Below are 6,353 nucleotides of genomic sequence, written 5' to 3'. Positions count from 1 at the left end.
TGTGGTGGTTTGAATGAAAATGTCCCCCACAGGCTCCAAGTATTTGGACATTTTGTCCCCAGATGATGGCACTGTTTTGGGAGGTTTTAGAAGGTGTGGCTATCCTGGAGGAAGCACATCACTGGGGGTGGGATTAGAGAGCTGTTAAGGCTTGCCAGATCTCCAGTTGCTCTGTCTCTTGTTTCCTGTGCCTGCTGGAAGATGTAGAGCTTATCTCCCACTCTTCTTCTCCAGCCACCTCTGCCACCATGTCTCCCCACCAAGATGGACTGTAATTCCTCTGGAACTGTAAGCTCAAATAAATTCTTCTTTCTATAAGTTGCTTGGGTCAGTGTTTCTATCACAGCAACAGAAAAGTGACTAATACAACTGCTGAAATCACCTTAAAAACAACACTAAAATTTTTTAATTTTATGTGTATTTCATAGTTAAAAATAAAATGAGTTAACAAATTCAAATGAAAGACTCATGAAACCTACAGCCTTCCTGCAGCATGGTGTAAAAGCTATTACACTGTAAAGTAATGCAATGCAATGTAATGTTGTGGTGTAATGTAAGCTCAAACCCATTGTTCTAGGGTTTTCACTGACCTTGAATTCAGAGTTCCTTCTGTAATTTGGATCTGGAATGTCCCTCCAAGTTTTGGTGTTAGAGATTTGGGTCCCCAGCTTCATGCAGTTGGGAAAAGGTGGAGCATGTAAGGAGGTAGGGCTTGGTGGGAAGGCTTTGGGTCACCATGGGTATGATTTTGAAGAGGATACCTGGAAGCAACCACTACCCTTTGTTTCCTGCTCTCTTTGCTTCCAAATGAAGACATGAATATTTTTCTCTGCCACATGCTCCTGCTATGATGGGGCCTCACCATAGGCCCCCAAAGCAGACATAGACTGAAACCTCCAAGCAGAGTCAAAACAAATCTTTGCTCTGTAAGTTGACAAAGTTCTGGGTGTCACAGTGAAAGAAAGTTGCTTTTCTTCACTTTGTTAACTGGAAATTCTAGTTCAGATGTTCTATATTTTACCATGTTGATGTAGAGCCTGATGAAATATTAAGGAAAAATGTGGATTTTAATTCTTGTTTTCTCTCTCTGTCAGCAAAGTTCAGCTGACAAGTTTGTGGTTAAAATGCTAACATAGCTAGCCAGAACCACTTGCCTTGTGTCCCAACAGACATTCCTGAATTCTGTATGTCTTAGAGAAGAGACATTGGCAATGACTTTCAGACTGGGAATTTTTTTTTAAAACATCTGTTTTTTTTTCTAAATTAATAATAATTTATCTTGTTTTAAGACTTTCCTGATAGCAGAGGGTGGGTTGGACCTACATCGGTGTAGTGGCTTGGATCTCAGCAGACTGCCAAAAAGTGCTGAATTTTGGCCTCCATCTAGCAGAGGGCCAGGGGACTGCCTGAGAGCCCTGCCTCCATGTGGTAGTGAACTTCCCATAGTTGGGGTATGCCCATCCCCCTACCTGGGGTTTTGTGAGGCCCTTCCCAAGGACCTAGGCAAGATCTGGCTTTGGTAGGCTAAGGCTGAGATCCTGACAGCCTGAGAGGGTAGGTTAGGACCTCCATCAGTATAGCAGCTCAAATCTCAGCAAACCACCAGAGAATGTCCAGTTCTGGCCTCCCTCTGGCCTCCCACTGGCATAGGGTTGAGAACACAGGGGACTGCCTGAGAGCACCTGGATCTTGCCTCCACATGGTGAAGGAAGCCCAAATGTACCTGACTGGAACCTGAATTGGGCTTCTGCAAGTACTCCTGAATAGCTGATCTGAAGCCATCAGTTCCCACCAAATTAAACCTGAGAGAACCTGAACCCTCCACCAATCAGCTTTATATAACCAATAAAGAAAGGATCTAGGCAACTGGATAATACAAACAGAAACATACTTCAACTTAATTCTTATATCAGAATCATAAACAGCAAAAGAAATTCACATGCCAAAACACAGTGAAAGAATAATAAAATGGAAAGCCAAAACACTATGTCCTCATCAAACTCCACTGATTCTGTCTAAGAGTTCTACAAGGAGAACCCCCTAGAGATAACCCAGGACACTGAACTTAAAAGAACAATCATAAACATGATCAAGGAATTTAACGAATTTAAAGAACACACAAACAAATCAAAGAGCTAAAAGGAGATAGGGATAAACTTCTGAATGAATTCACAAAAGAGATAGAAACATTGAAGAAAACTCAGGCAGAAATGAAGGAAATGCAAAACTCAATAAGCCAACTTGAAACAACAGGGGAAAGCCTCAAAGCTAGAATGAGTGAAATGGAAAACAGATTATCAACACTGGATGATAAAGTTAATGAATTGGACCACTCAAGCAAAGATTATGGAAAATTAAAAAAACACAGGAATGGAATTTGCAAGAGATGTGGGAAAACATGAAAAATCCAAATATATGGATCATAGTAATAGAGGAAGGAGAAAGATTTCAGATTAATGGTGTTGACCAGATCTTAAACAGGCTTATAGAAGAGAATTTCCTGAAATTAAGAAAAGACATCCCCATAAAATATAGGAATCATGGAACAGCAAATAGGATCAGAAAAGGAGCTCTCCACAACATAGCATAGTAAAATCACTAAATGTACAGAACAAAGAGAGACTACTGAAAAGCAACAAAAGAAAAACAAGTTACATACAAAGGAAAGCCCATCAGAATTATAGCTGACTTATCAATGCAAAATATGAAAGCCAAAAGAGCCTGGACCAAGGAATTTCCAGTTCTACATGACAATAGATGCCAGCCCAAAATAATATACCCAGCAAAAAATGTTTACTATAGTTGAGGGGGAAAGAAAAATCTTCCATGACACAAATAGCCTGAAAGAACACATGCCTACAAAACCCGCCCTTCAAAGAATACTTGAAGCAATACAGAGAGAGAAACAACACTATACTCTAGGATCGATGTAAGAAAATAAACAAAGGTATAATCTAGGAAACACAAAATTATACAGAGAACACAAACAGCAATCAGCATGATGGCAACCAATATAAATCTTTCAATAATAACCTTAAATATCAATGGACTGAATTCCCCAGACAAAAGACACAGGCTAAGTGAATGGATTAAGAAACAAAATCCTTCTCTTTGCTGTCTGCAAGAAACCCATCTCACCTTCAAGGACAGGCACTAACTTAAGGTAAAAGGATGAAAAGAATATTCCAAGCAAATGGCTTACATTAAAAAATTAGAGCCCAAATAAATGACCTAACTCTGCAACTTAAGGCAATGGAAAGGCAAGAACAAATGAAACCCAAACACAGCAGAAGAGAAGAAATAACAAAAATCAGAGCAGAAATTAATGAAATAGAAACAAAGGAAAGAATACAAAGAATCAATGAATCTAAGAGCTGGCTCTTTGAAAAGATCAACAAGATAGACAGACCCTTAGCCCAGTTAACCAAAATAAAGAGCGAGCAAACCTGAACCAACAAAATCAGAGATGAAAGGGGAAACATCACAACAGACACCCAAAAAATCCAGACCATTATAAGGGAATATTTAAAAAACCTGTACGCTACTAAATCTGAAAGCCTAAAAAGAATGGATAGATATCTGAAATCATGGGAACCACCAAAGTTAAACCAAGAAGAGATCAACAGTTTCAACGGACCCATAACTTATATGGAAATTGAAAGAGTAATGCAAAGTCTCCCAACTGAAAAAAGCCCAGGTCCAGATGGATTTACAGCAGAATTCTATTAGACATTTAAAGAAGACCTCCAACCAATACTACTTAAATTATTCAAAATGATAGAAACAGAGGGCGAACTCCTAAATTCCTTCTCTGAGGCCAGCATCATAAGTGGGTAAAGACATAACCAAAAATGAAAATTATAGACCCACATCCTTAATGAACATAGATGCAAAAATTCTCAACAAAATACTTGCAAACCACATACAGACACACACCAAAAAGATCATTCACCATGATCAAATGGGCTTTATCCCAGAAATGCAGGGATGGTTCAGTATACACAAGTCAATAAACTTCATTAATTAAATATATGGGCTCACAGACAAAAGCCAAATTGTCATCTCAATAGATGCAGAAAAGGCTTTTGACAAAATTTAGCACACATTTGTATTCAAAGTCCTAGAGAGAATTAGAATGAAAGGAACATGCCTCAACATAATTAAAGCCATATACAACCAAACCACAGCCAACATCATTCTAAATGTAGAACAACTGGAAGCATTCCCATTTAAATCAGGAACCAGACAAGGATGTCCACTATCTCCAGTCCTTTTCACCATAGTGCTTGAAACACTTGCTAGAGCAATAAGACAGAAAAAGGAAAATAGAGTACTAATTAGAAAACAAGAGGTCAAACTATCACTTTTTGCAGATGATATGATATTATACCTAAGAGATCCCATAAGTTCCACCAGAAAACTCCAAGAACTTATCACCACTTTCAGTATAGTGTCAGGCTATAAAATCAATCTACAAAAATCAGTAGCCTTTCTATACACCAATAACAAGCAATTGGCGAATGAATAAGGGAAATGCTCCCATCTACAATTGCTGCAAAAAAATAAAATATCTTGGGAATAAATCTGACCAAAGACACCAAAGATCTCTACAATGAAAATTTTAAATCATTAAAGAAAGAGATTGAAGAAGGTACCAGGAGATGGAAGGACCTCCCATGTTTATGGATTAGAAGAATTAATATTGTGAAAATCACCATCCTACCAAAAGCAATATATTCAATGCAATCCCAATCAAAATCCCCATGACATACCTCACAGAATTAGAAAAATCCATCCTTAAATTCATATGGAGGCACAATAGACCTCAGATAGCCAAAGCCACCCTGAGCACAAAGAAGGGTGGAAGGATTACTATACTACATCTCAAAGTATTCTATAGCACTATAGTTATAAAAACAGCATGTCACTGGTGCAAAAACAGACACAGATCAATGGAACATCATTGATGATCCAAACCTGTGTACACACAATTTTAGCCACCTGGTATTTGACAAAAGTACCAAGAACACACAATGGGGAAAGACAGAAACTTCAACAAATGGTGCCGGCAAAACTGGATCTCCACCTGTAGAAGAATGAAACTAGATCTTGATCTTTCACCTTGCACAAAGTCAACTCCAAATAGATGAAAGACCTCAATGTGAAACTGGAAACTCTGAAAGTATTAGAAGAAAATATTGGCAGTAACTTACAGGATATAGGTGTAGGAAAGGATTTTCTAAATCAGACAGAAGTTGCTCAGGAATTAAGGTCAGCAATCAATGAGTGGGACGTCATTAAACTAAAAAGCTTCTGTACAGCAAAATAAATAAATAAATAAATAAAAAATAAAATCAAAAGAGTAAAGAGAAAACTCACAGAATGTGAAAAAATCTTCACCAGTGACACATCGACAGAGGTTTCACATCCAGAATACATAAAAACCTCAAAAAACAAATAATTGAGAAACCAAATGACCCAATTAAAAGATGGGCTAAAGAGCTAGACAGACAGTTCTCAAGGGAAGAAATAAAGATGGCTAAGAAACATCTCAAAGCATGTTCAACATCATTAGTAATTAGGGAAATGCAAATTAAAATCACACTAAGGTATCGTCTTACTCCAATCAGACTGGCTGGGATCAAGAGAACAAATGATACCATATGCTGGTGAGGATGTGGAGAAAGGGGAAGCTCATTCACTGCTGGTGGGATAGAAAAGTTGTGCAACCTCTATTGAAATGAACCTACCATATGACCCGGTTATACCACTCCTTGGCATATACCCAAAGGACTCATCCTATTGTAGAGACACTTGTACAACTGTGTTTGTTGCTACTCTTTTCACAATAGCTAAGAGATGTAAACAACCTGTGTCCCTCAACTGACAAGTGGTTAACAAAAATGTGGTGTATTTACACAATGGAGTTGTATTCAGCAGTAAAGAAAGATGAAATAATGAAATTTGCAGGTAAATGGATGGATCTAGAAAGTGTTATACTAAGTAAAGTAATACAGACTCAGAAAAACATAGGACATATGTTCTCCCTCATATGTGGGTCCTAGCACCAAATCCTTTTAAATTCCAGGCCCTTTTAATAAGATGATGCTATACAGCAGTCCCTTCTGCATGAAATGACTACCATCATCATGACTTCAGCTGAGCTGATCACTAAACATCGTCACAATTGGGCTTGTTGACAGTTGTGCTCATTCATTAAAGGAGGGCCACTCAGTGTCACTGGACCCTGACTGGAGTACACAGCCACTTTTCCCAGCCAACATTATATAATTTGACCTTAATCACACATGGCCTCCTGGATTTGGGGAGGGCTAAATATCCAATCTGGGGAA

Source organism: Nannospalax galili, unplaced genomic scaffold (assembly GCF_000622305.1).
Source record: "Nannospalax galili isolate Female #2095 unplaced genomic scaffold, S.galili_v1.0 scaffold418, whole genome shotgun sequence".
Lineage (NCBI taxonomy): Eukaryota > Metazoa > Chordata > Mammalia > Rodentia > Spalacidae > Nannospalax > Nannospalax galili.
This window is presented reverse-complemented; position numbering follows the sequence as displayed.